Here is a 12,085-nt window from a genome sequence, read left to right as displayed (position 1 = left end):
CCCCATCACGGTTTTATTGTTTGTGAAAACATATTCTTTCCTGAAAAGTGGATTTTAAATGACTAGTAGATGAGAAGTGACAGGGCTCAAACAAGGCCCAATTTTAATTTTAGTTTTACCGTGACTGTTTCACAGAGAATGAGTACTTAGAAAACTGTGTGTGTTGACTGAAGGAAAAAAAAATCCCAACATGAAAACTGAGTTGGGGACTTAAAAAATACTGCTTTCGGGCTTCCCTGGTGGCGCAGTGGTTGAGAACCTGCCTGCCAATGCAGGGGACACGGGTTCGAGCCCTGGTCTGGGAAGATCCCACATGCCACGGAGCAATTGGGCCCGTGAGCCACAACTACTGAGCCTGCGCGTCTGGAGCCTGTGCTCTGCAACAAGAGAGGCTGCGATAGTGAGAGGCCCGCGCACCGCGATGAAGAGTGGCCCCAGCTCGCCACAACTAGAGAAAGCCCTCGGACAGAAACGAAGACCCAACGCAGCCAAAAATAAATAAATAAAATTAAAAAAAAAAAATACTGCTTTCACCTTTGGTTTAACAGTTATTTGGGGGCCATCTTTATTTCTAGTTTAAATAAATTTTATACTGTTAGCTTAATGAAAAGTTATTCTGAAAAAAATTTTTTTCTATTCCCACAGTAGAATAAGATGTCCCAAATTTGTTATTTGGGGAAAGTCTGCCACTTGGAGACAACTTCTTGATGTCAGAGAACTTCCTTTTTGAGAAATGTGCTTGGCTTAGAATTACTTATGCTCCCCAGTTTTGCCTACTGGGCATGCTTATACCCAAGAGTTAAATCATTTTATCTTTTTTTTTTAAATAAACTTTTTTATTTTTGGCTGTGTTGGGTCTTCGTTGCTGCGCACGGGCTTTCTCTGGTTGCAGCGAGGGGCCACTCTTCATTGCGGTGCACAGGCTTCTCACTGCAGTGGCTTCTCTTGTTGCAGAACATGGGCTCTAGGCACGCGGGCTTCAGTAGTTGTGGCTCACAGGCTGTAGAGCGCAGGCTCAGTAGATGTGGTGCAGGGGCTTAGTTGCTCCATAGCATGTGGGATCTTCCTGGCCCAGGGCTCGAACCTGTGTCCCCTGCATTGGCAGGTGGATTCTCAACCACTGCGCCCTCAGGGAAGCCCAAAAAAATCATTTTATCTTTGATATTAAGGAGTAGTTTAGCCAACTTATATTTAGGTTAAAACTTTTAAAAGGAAAAAAATCTGCTAAGATTGGTTTAATTCTGTTTTGTAGCATTTTTCATGCATATTCATATGAGTTCAGTGAACTCTTGACTCCAGACATGTAAAATTAAATAATGAAGCCTCTGCAATTACCTTCAGACCTAATTTTTCAAGGTTTCTACCAATGAAACACAAAGTAGGTTTTGAAAATGACCAATTTTATTAAATTTGTGGGTGGAGTGGGGAGAGTGAAGTTAAAAACTGCTGCTATAATAAAACCAGACCAAGGTTGTTTTAATTTATCCCAACTGGAAAAATGAAGTTGGGTGCACCTCAACCTTGATGGCATTTGTTCATAAAGACAGAATCCTGTGTAGGGATAAATGGCTTGCTTCTCCATTCCCAAGTTGTTTTAAATTCCAACTGTGCCCATGATATCTTATTCATACTGTTTCTTGTTTTTTAACAAGTAGATTTAGTCCAGGAAATATATCATCTTGAGGAACTCAAAAACTAAATACTTATACATTTTTCAGCATTGCCTTTTAGCAGATTTTCTTATTTCTCTACATAGTTCCAAGTGTTTCTTTCCTGTGCCTTCTCTTTTTTCTTCTCTCTTTCTCTCTCTCCTTTAACCAACATTACTCCACCCAAATTGCCTTCCCAACATTACTCCACCCAAATTGCCTTCATTACTCCACCCAAATTGCCTTCCCAATTGAATTCTATATAAAACTGCAAAGTTTAATTCCATGTGTGCTTTACATATAATAGGTGTACAATAAATATCTGTTAAAAAATAAAGCTGTTAGGGAAACTGGTTATTCTTTTCTGTGCCACACTTTTCTAATATATTCCATCAACAGTTTTACAGATTGGTGGATCTAGGAGTAGAAGCAGTGTCATCCACTTATATGGTAACTGTAAAAAGTAACCAGTTTTACTTTTTTTTTTTTTTTTTTGGTACGCGGGCCTCTCACTGTTGTGGCCTCTCCCATTGCGGAGCACAGGCTCCGGACGCGCAGGCTCAGCGGCCATGGCTCACGGGCCCAGCCGCTCCGCGGCCTGTGGGATCTTCCCGGACTGGGGCACGAACGCATGTCCCCTGCATTGGCAGGCGGACTCTCAACCACTGCGCCAACAGGGAAGCCCCAGTTTTACTTTTAATAAGGATTAGAGGGATCATAATTTCTTTCCATTCTTCCCAAAATAAAACAACAAAAATCAAAGCCTTGAGTGTCTGACAGCGAAAACATTTGTACCAAGTTGGTGAGTCAAGGAAAACAAAGTGATTTGAGATATTTTGTGTTGTGGCCTGGAAACTCTTTTTACGTCATTTACCTGCCAAGTGCAAATGACCTCTGCCTTCATGCTCAACTGAAGTTTTGGCTTGTAGATCAGTGTGTTAGCTCTCTAATCCAAATATCAGGGGTATGGCAGGATCAGTACACAGTTTTAAGTATGGATTTGTATAAGAGAATTAAAAGTCTTAACTGAAGGAAAAGTTAAGAGGTATGACATCTCTGAAGGACACCCTGGTACCTTTTGTTTACAGAGTAAACAGTTTGGGTAAGAACCACAGTATAACAACTAATTAACTGAGAAACTATATGGACTGTGTTATATGCAGTTATATCTACCACGTTGGGGTTACTGAATAAAAATCAAAATCTGTCTTTAAAATCTTTACCCTTAGAGTAAAAAGAATTTTTCTATAATAAGGTTATTATATTTATAATTCCCATACATTTTGTTTTGTGGTCTAGTTTGGATTATTTTTTTCTTAAAGTGATTTGGATTTATCTTGTTTATGTGTTCTTTATTTTGGAGGGGTTTTTTTTTTTTTCTCCACTTATTTCTCTCAGTGACCTTCTCTGCCCCTGACTGACATTTTAGGGAATGAGTGGTGACTTTGTGCACTCTCTCGCAAGTTTCGAACGGAAACACACAGCTCTCCACCTTGTTCCTATTTTATCTACTCTTACCCCATTCCTCTCTCTGGTACATGGTTGGCAAAAAAAAATCCCCATAAGGATCCTGGCCCTAAAAATGAGAGCCTGAAGAGTAATTTTTAATCTGTTATTCGTTCAGAACTGCTGGCCAATCTTTAGACATTGCATTGCCTATTCTGGATCAAGAAAAGGTCCTATTCCTGATTCTGAGAAGTGCTAACCTGACAGGTGTCAGAGGTAGGTGACCTTTAAAGAAAATATTAACTGGGAACAAAAGCATTAGATGGTTTCTAAATGAGCCAAGGCTACTCATCCAGCTGCCCTTGAGCAATAAAAAAGGAAAGTCAGTGCATTAAACACCGGGTCAGTGATAAAAGCCATGAAAAAAAAATCTTTCTAAGTTAGGCAATGCTGATATTGGCAGTCCTTGAATGCTATTAAACGCACACACACACACTTCTTTTTGAGAAATGCTTAATGGAGCACAATTAAGCGGTCTGTAGAATTGAATGACCTTTAAATTGCTGTAATCTCATGAGAGAAACCTTTCACATACAGCATCTACTTTTGAAAGAACATTCACATGAAAATATTGTCACTAATTCAGCAGGGCATGCCAGACCCATGTCCTGTGTCTTGCTCCCTTTTGGAGCCCTTCATTGCCAGAAAAGCTGAGACCACTAAAGATGCTGACCTCAAACATATCAGTCAACCAAAAGCCATCACACTTTTATAATTCAAAAACAAATTTGGTGATGAGCAGAAAGGGGAGATTATAAAGCCTCAAAGGGCCAAAAAAAAATTCTGACCTTCTATCTTTTCTTTCAAACAAAATCCTTTAGATTATAATATTTTCTCTCCTCATTTTCCCTACTTTTGTTCTTGTTAAGCTTTTTTTTTTTTTTTTTTAGGAAACAAAAAGACATGCTATTGAAAAACCATATACTGAACTGTGAATTCAGAAATTAGTTTTGAATCTTGAGGATCATTTTCCCCCTAAAACTTATATTTTGAAAAAAAAATCTACAGGAAAGGTAGTACAATGATCACCTCAATTCATTTGCATTCTCTCTTGCTCTCAATTTATAACTATGTATAACTTTATGGACTTATTATTTTGATCGATCTACTTGAGAGTAAGTTATAAGTTACAGACATCACACACTTTCCTAAACACTTCAGCATGTATTTCCTAAGAACTAGGAGAGTCTTGTATATAACCACAAAGCCATTAGCACATCCACTTAATTTAACCTTGATACCATATATATAGCACATATTCAAATTTCCCCAATTGTTCCAGGAATCCTGTCTGTTTTATTGTTTGTGTTAGTTTTGGGATCTAGAATCTAGTTAACTATTAAGTATTGTATTTAGTTGTCACGTTTCTTTAGTTGCCTTTAGTCTGGAATATTTCCTCACTTTTTTTTTTTAAGGCAAGAAGTCAGTTATGATACTGATTTTTGAAGAATCCAGGCTAGTTACCTTGTAAAGTGTCTCACATGACCTGGATTTGTCTGATTTCTTCCTCACAGTTAGATGCAAACACTTTTGGCAGGAATACGACACGGGTGATGATACATGCTTTTCATTGCGTCATATCAAGAGGCATATGATGTCAGCTCATCTCATTATTGGTGATGTTAAGTCTGATCACTTGGTTAAGTGATGTCCGGCCGATTTCTCCATTGTAAAGACTCTTTTCTCCCTTTGTAATTAATACGTAATATGTGAAAGATGCAGTGAGCCATTGTATCATTGTGAATAATATTGTCTCCAAAAATCTTTCATTCTATACGTTCAATACATATTGGTGAGCCTTGACTAAATCTATTACTGCGTTGGTTGCTGCAAAATAATGATTTTTCAAACTCTATCATTCCTTTTACGTATATTAATTAGCTAGTATTTTTCTATAAGGAGACACTTCTTTTTACCTGCTCGTTAATTTTTTTAAAGTACCATTATAGACGCATAGATTCTTTTTGAGACTCAAATTGTCCCAAATTGACTAATCGGAGCCTTTAGAAATGAAATTTTGATTTGGAAGTGCTCTCAGTACTTGTTTGCGACCTTAGTAAATAATTCCAACCTCCCTTTCTTTCTTTCTTTTTTTCTTTCTTTCTTTTTTTCTTTCTTTCTTTCTTTCTTAAGGATTACTGCCAATGTCATGGCTAAATCTTTTTTCTTTCTTAAATAGAGATGTAAGTGAATAACAAGGGTTTATTGTTAAGTGCTTAATAACATCTTTTATTTTTTGTAACAACCTGTCAGCTCTAAGGCAATAATTATGAAATGACTTGAAATAAATAATGGTGTTAAAGGCATCCTATGCTTGTATCCTGAGTTTTCAAAGGACCAAGAACAATGGCTGACCTTCAATGGACAGCCAATAAAAGTTAATTGAATGCACTGAATTAATAATAAAACCAAAATGTCAAAGTCATGAAGCAGAAGCCAAAAGATTGAAATAATATATATTAAGGGTCTAATTGTATAGAAATAAGTAAACTCCTTTTCTATTCATAAGTGACTTTTAACTCCTTGTTAAAACTTGAAATTTCCCCCAAATTGCTACCAGTACAGTTCAGAAGATAGTCCTTCCCAGAGAAAGACAAATACTGTATGTTATCACTTACATGTGGAATCTAAAGAATAGAACAAATGAATGAATATAACAAAACAGAAACAGACTCACATACAGAAAACAAACTAGAGGTTACCAGTAAGGGAAGGAATGGAGAGGGCCAAGATAGGGGTAGGGGATTAAAAAGTACAGACTACTATATAAAAACAAGAATATATCGCATAGTACAGGAAATATAGCCACTATTTTATAATAACTTTAATTGTAGTATAACCTATGAAAACATTGAATCACTATGTTGTACACCTGAAACCAATATAATATTGTAAATTAAATAACTTTAATTAAAAAAACCACCCTTCCCTAACTTTCCCTTATTTGATTTCGTGAAGAATACATAATAAAACTATGTAATTAGTAATAGCCTCTAGGAGTTCTTTTAATTCAGCACACTGGTAAATGAATATTCCTTCTTTCTTATCAATTTGTGTTGCTTCCTAGATCAATAGTTTTTTGCCAGATCACTCCATCTCTGGGATAACAAATGGCTTATAAAAATTAGAAAGTGGGGTCCAAAAGAGGCATGTGGACTAATACACAAGCTTTTCTGTGAGAAAAGCTATGAATGGAAATTGACAAATTAGATGCAGTCATGCACATTTTGTATAGTTAAAAAAAAACCTAACTCTAACATAAATTTACATTAAAAAAACCCCACACATAAATTGTGTCATTGTAGATTATCTACAAAGTGGATAATATGCTCATGGATCATTCAGAGCTGACTGTAAATAGTTTAACTCAACCAGGATACCTGATCCTACCAGAAAATACTAAATCACTCACTTCTTAGAGGCTTAGTATTATTTTCAAACCACTCTCAAACCATTTAATACATGGAAGGGAGTAATTTCTTCTTCCTAAATTTCTCTGGCAGTTTTAATTGAAGTTTGACCTGTCAACCTTAGTTCATAGGCCTAATACGTTATTTTTTCATTTTTACCAAATAAGGCAAAATATAATTTATGATTTTAGGATAAAGTGATTATTTTAACTCTCCATTCTTAATATGTGAATGAGAGAGGTGAAATCATATATAAAAACAGAATTTACACTGAAAATCAAGGAGGTCCAATCATTATCTAAAGAGAGATAGGAAATTGTACAGTAGCCTTTGAAGAGATGCCAGAGATACATAAGATAGAGCAAAATGGTCTACTTTTTAGATAGATTGTTTTATAGCAAGCAGTTTCAATTTACCATGTATTTTACCTATAAATATTTCATTGGGATTCTCGTATATATTAGGAAGACATTTTCAATCATACTATTTCAACTGACCTCCAATATTTATCTTGTTTCATATTGTTGGTCTTATATAATATCCCTGATTAATTTTCAGACCTTGAGGTGCTATTTATTAAATTAGGGATGCAACCCACTAAATTAATAAATTATTATTGTGGAGGCATTCTTGTCTTCTGAATGTATAAGTGCACTGCTTAAATTACTCTCAGGGAATAATTTACACATGAAGAGGCTCTGGTGGTTAAAAAAGCTTTGTGTATTTCTTATCTCTGGAAATAGTCTTGGACTAGGTGCTTAATTGGGTATCAAAGCAATTGTTTTTTCAAAGTGGTAATGATTTGTACTATTCAGTGGTGCCCAATACACTATCCTAGAACTGTGAATTAAATATAATGTTAAAAAATAACATTTTTAACCAAAAATTTCCATAAGAAACAGAGATTCTATCTCAAATGAGAAAATATGCTCATGATCTTGAAAAGGCTTAGTAAGCTTTCTTTCATTGTGAGATTTTTTTTTTTTCTTAAAAGAGCTGCAATAAAGTGAACATGGAAAACACTTCAGATCAAGGAAAAAGAAATTAGACCTTGGCTGCTGTTGCAAAAAAGATATTACTCCCCTCCCACATTATTTTAAGTATTAAAAGGTAGAATTGAGGGCAATGCCCCTGGGCTTCTAATCTTGTGCCACTCTTTTTCTTGTCCTTGGGCTGTTCGTGTCAAATTTGTATGCTGCTTGCTTATGTGTGACACACATCTCTATCCCAAATGTAAGCATTATAAAAATTTTAAAAAGATATGGTTTTGGTAAAACATTTCCCTTGGGTCATAAACTCTGTGACAGCAGGAACCCTGTCATTCTTATATTCTTAGAGATTAACTCTGTGCATGGCACATGGAATAGGAGAAATATCATTTTGGTGAATGAATGTATGGGTGAAATACACAGAAAAAGTGCACTATTATAGAAAAAGATCCTTAATTATTCTGAGTCTAATATTTGCAAGATGTTTGGTTATGTCTGTCCCATATCTGTTTTTTATCCATGCATATTCTTCCTTTTCCCCCAAAATCCAGACAGCAAAGAATGAGCAATGGTTAATTTTAATTGGTTTGATTATTTGAGTTTGTACATCAGTAATCTATCACCAGTAAGTAAAATTCTATTGAGAAGCAACCACTGCTCCTTGACACCCTAATTACTCTTTAAAGGAGTTATATTGTGCTAGAAACATCCAAACTGGCCTCAACTTCTAACTAAACAAACCAATTGCAAATAAAAGGACTGGAGCCAAAATGATGGTGTAGGGCAGTGGCAATGGTGGTGGCAATGCTTAGGAGTTAATATCCATCCCAGACACCGTCTTCTTTTATTCTTCATCAAGCATTTTATTTGATATGATGGTGTCAATTGCTTTTCTTTTCTGCTCCTCAAAATTAACCCTATGGTGCTTCACACTGTGCTAAGTACTACAGTATGAATTTTGGTAAGATAATTGCTTTTTGTATAAATAAATGGTTTTATCCTCATCACTTCCATTTAATTTTTTTTTTTGTATTTAGAACTGAAAAAATTTGTCTCAAAATTTATTTGCAAACTCCTTTTTATAATTAAAAAAAATACTTTCTATAATTACATTGTCAAGTACCCAAAAAGTTGTTTCACATTTGTACCTCACTTAAAGTGCAAGGATCTTCAGATGTGCTGGGTACAAAATTAATCTGCTGTTATTTCTGTTTTGAATCCTTTTAATTAATAGCTTGTTAGAATAGGCTATAAATAATATATCGAAAGACTGGCATAAATTCCTTTGCCCAAAAGTTGAATCTACATTATTCATGGTTGTGTTATCTTTCCTTTTTTCCCCCTCCTTGTCCTTTTGTTGCAAAGAGGTCACGTAAGGACGTCCGTGGAAGGGCTCTGTGCGCCATCTACTGACGAAATCTATATTTCCAGTGTCTGGAGAAAGAAAAGAATTAACACCTCCGGTTTTAAAGCAGTCTCTGAGAAAGGAGGAATAATGGGAAAAGACCTTCTCTGACTCTCTGGCTTATTGGTGACTCCCATAATAAATCCGAATTCAGCAAATACATAATTCAGAAAGGAGACATCAGTCCCTCAGCGCGAGTACGAGTTATAGAGAGAATCCCAAGACATCCCGGTTGGCATTGGAAGAAGTTAGCCAAACCCTGAAGTCAACTCAAACGAAGAATAATTGTTTTTTTTTCATCTGTGTGCTAAGCTAGACTCGCTGCCTAATGGTTGCCACTTTATAAGAAATGGCTTTATTTTTTTAAAATTTTTATTGGAGTAGAGTTGTTAGTGTTAGTTTCCTGTACAGCAAAGTGAATCAGTTATACATATACATATATCTGCTCTTTTTTATATTCTTTTCCCATATAGGTCATTACAGAGTACTGAGTAGAGTTCCCTGTGCTACACAGTAGGTCCTTATTAGTTATCTACTTTATATATAGTAGTGTGTATATGTCAATCCCAATCTCCCAATTTATCCCTCCCCCCTGCTTTCCCCCCTGGTAGTAAGTCAGAGAAAGACAAATATCATATGGTATTGCTTATATGTGGAACCTCATTTGCTTTTCAGCAGTCACTTTCAGTGTCTTGCCTGAAAGGAGGGTGTCCCGTAGGAATGGTAAGCCATGTGGCAGGTCTTTTCAGGGAGGGGGCTTTATCTGGCACCCCTAAATCATGGCATATAGGAAGTTCCTACTTTATTCTTCCCCGCACAAGGCCATGTAAGATGGTAAGAATGCAATGGAAAAGGTGGAATTTTCCAGGTTTAATTCAGAAGGAACAAAGCACAAGTGGCCCCAGAGCAGGGACCTTTCCAGCCCCACCCCATCATGATACACTTCACCAGCTTGGGCAGAAACAGGAAGTAGGTGAGGGCAACACAGAGCCCTGTGAATGTGACCAGGGCACCAAAGAAATGGCTTTATTAATGGCACATCCAGATAACCATCAGTTTCCTATCTTATTATTCCAAAGGACTTCTCTCCAGTTTGATTATTTTATTTAAAAATTAAATAATGCATAGCAAGTAGGTCCATCCTTCACATAGATCCTAACACATAGCTCGTCAATGTGTATGTAAACTTAGTCCTTATACACACAGACACAACTACACATACACCTACAAGATGACACGCATCAATGTACATGTGGGTCAGTTGCAAAATCTAAGCTCTTGGACTTGGGTTAAAATGTTTCTATCTTCAACTGTTCTCTCCATTATATACTAAATTCAGTAAAGGGGTGGGAGGAATTGGAGTCCACAGGTAAAAGAAGCTTTCTTGGTTGTAGGTGGGAGGGAGAGAGCAGAGTATCAGTTTTAGGGCTTCAAACCGCTTGAATCGGAGGCTTGCACTGGAAATTAAAATTGGCCCGAAGCGGTCCGATGTGATGTGGGTTATCTTCGCGTGAGCAGCTGGGAGAACTGACAAATTAACGTCGAGGATCCTGGATGCCCCAGCTAACCTCCTTCCCGCTATATCGCTCTCTTTAATCCAAGGGCCCATACAACTTGCTTTCGTGGTTTGAAGAAAGACAAAACGAAAAGAAGAAAGCAAGAAAGTTGAGCCAAAAAATAAAAGAGAGGCAAGTAAAGAGGGAAGGCAGGGAGAAGAGAATGAAGCCAAGAGAAAGAGTCAGAAAGAAGTTGGGAGGTAGGAAAAAGGGGAGAAAAGGAAGAAGATAAAGAGAACAAAAAAGGAATGAGGGCAAAGAAGATGCAAGGATCCTTCTTTAACGAACCGAAGTTACACACATATTTCACTTTCAAATCAGTTGTCTAGATCTTATCCGTTTCCTTTCTAAAGGTTGTCTGTGTTGCTAAAGGAAGCTAGTCAGTACTCCTACCCCGCCCCACGCGTGGCTGCGCTGTTCTGTCCCCGGTCACCGAGACCAAGTACAACCCGAGTGGAAACCTTTGCAGGAGCGCGACTCTGGGAACACTCCTGCGACTGGTTATCACCCGGGAGCCTAACAGGATTAATACCCAGAGATGGATTACGTTGGCTGTCACCAATACGCCTAAAGATTATAATCCAATTTATGCACATTACAGCCAGTGTTAACTTTATCTGCTATTTTAAGACTCCCAGTTGCCCCGCGCGTCCTTAGAGGACAATTTGCCACGTTCTTATGCAACCCAGCAGGCTGTCAGGAGTGGGAACCTCCCCAAGAAAACTCCCAGCCTGGTCCCCGAGGGTCTGCACCCAGCACTCCCAGGTATCTCGCTTTCACCTGGGCACCAATTTGTGGTGCATCCCAGCCGGGGATTACCAACGCGGGAGGCGTTCCCTGGGAAGGAACTAGCCTTCTAGTTTCTCTCTCTTGTTCATTTCATTTAAAAATTTTCGGTGGCGGTGGCAGTGGCAGAAGGGCGGGGGTGAGTGGATGGGGAAGGGGGCCAGGGAATTGTTGCCGGTTATAACCGTCTCAGCGACTGCTTTTAGATGCTTGTTTGTAAGGGTGGCATTTCTCTCGCTCTGTCTTTAAATAAGTTTGTTTGGGTGTGAGTTCTTGCCTTTTCAGCACAAAACCATAAAAAGACGTGGTGGAAAGTGAAAGAAAGCCCCCTCCCTCCCCCGAGCGTGCTAACTAACGCCAAAGACTTGATTTAACGCCCCTTCTCCGGCGGCTGGGGGCTCTAGGCAGTGGCTACATTCCATCAGTTTTAATCCGTTTTTTATTGTAGGGCGAGAGGAGTTTACACAGGGTCTGGGATGGCTCCCCAGCTGGCCGCTCTCCCTACTCCAGCGCCCCTTCCCCGCCCTTCTCCCTACTTCCCCCAACCCCCCAGCAGGAACCTGTTACTTTAAGCGAGGCGTTCCAGTGTGGCGGTGCGGGCTGCCGGGGTTTCGGGTGGGTGGCCGGTGATTGGCTCTTTCGAGCTCCCCCTGGCTCGCTCGCTCTGCCTCCCCTCCCGCTCCGCCCCGCCCGCGCGCCCTCCCTCCGCCCCGTGAGGCTCGGAGCCCCGGTGTCAGGCGCCACGGCGCATGCTCCGGAATCTCATCCTCTGGCCCTGGAGCTG

Source organism: Neophocaena asiaeorientalis, unplaced genomic scaffold (genome assembly GCF_003031525.2).
Source record: "Neophocaena asiaeorientalis asiaeorientalis breed wild unplaced genomic scaffold, Neophocaena_asiaeorientalis_V1.1 scaffold260, whole genome shotgun sequence".
Lineage (NCBI taxonomy): Eukaryota > Metazoa > Chordata > Mammalia > Artiodactyla > Phocoenidae > Neophocaena > Neophocaena asiaeorientalis.
This window is presented reverse-complemented; position numbering follows the sequence as displayed.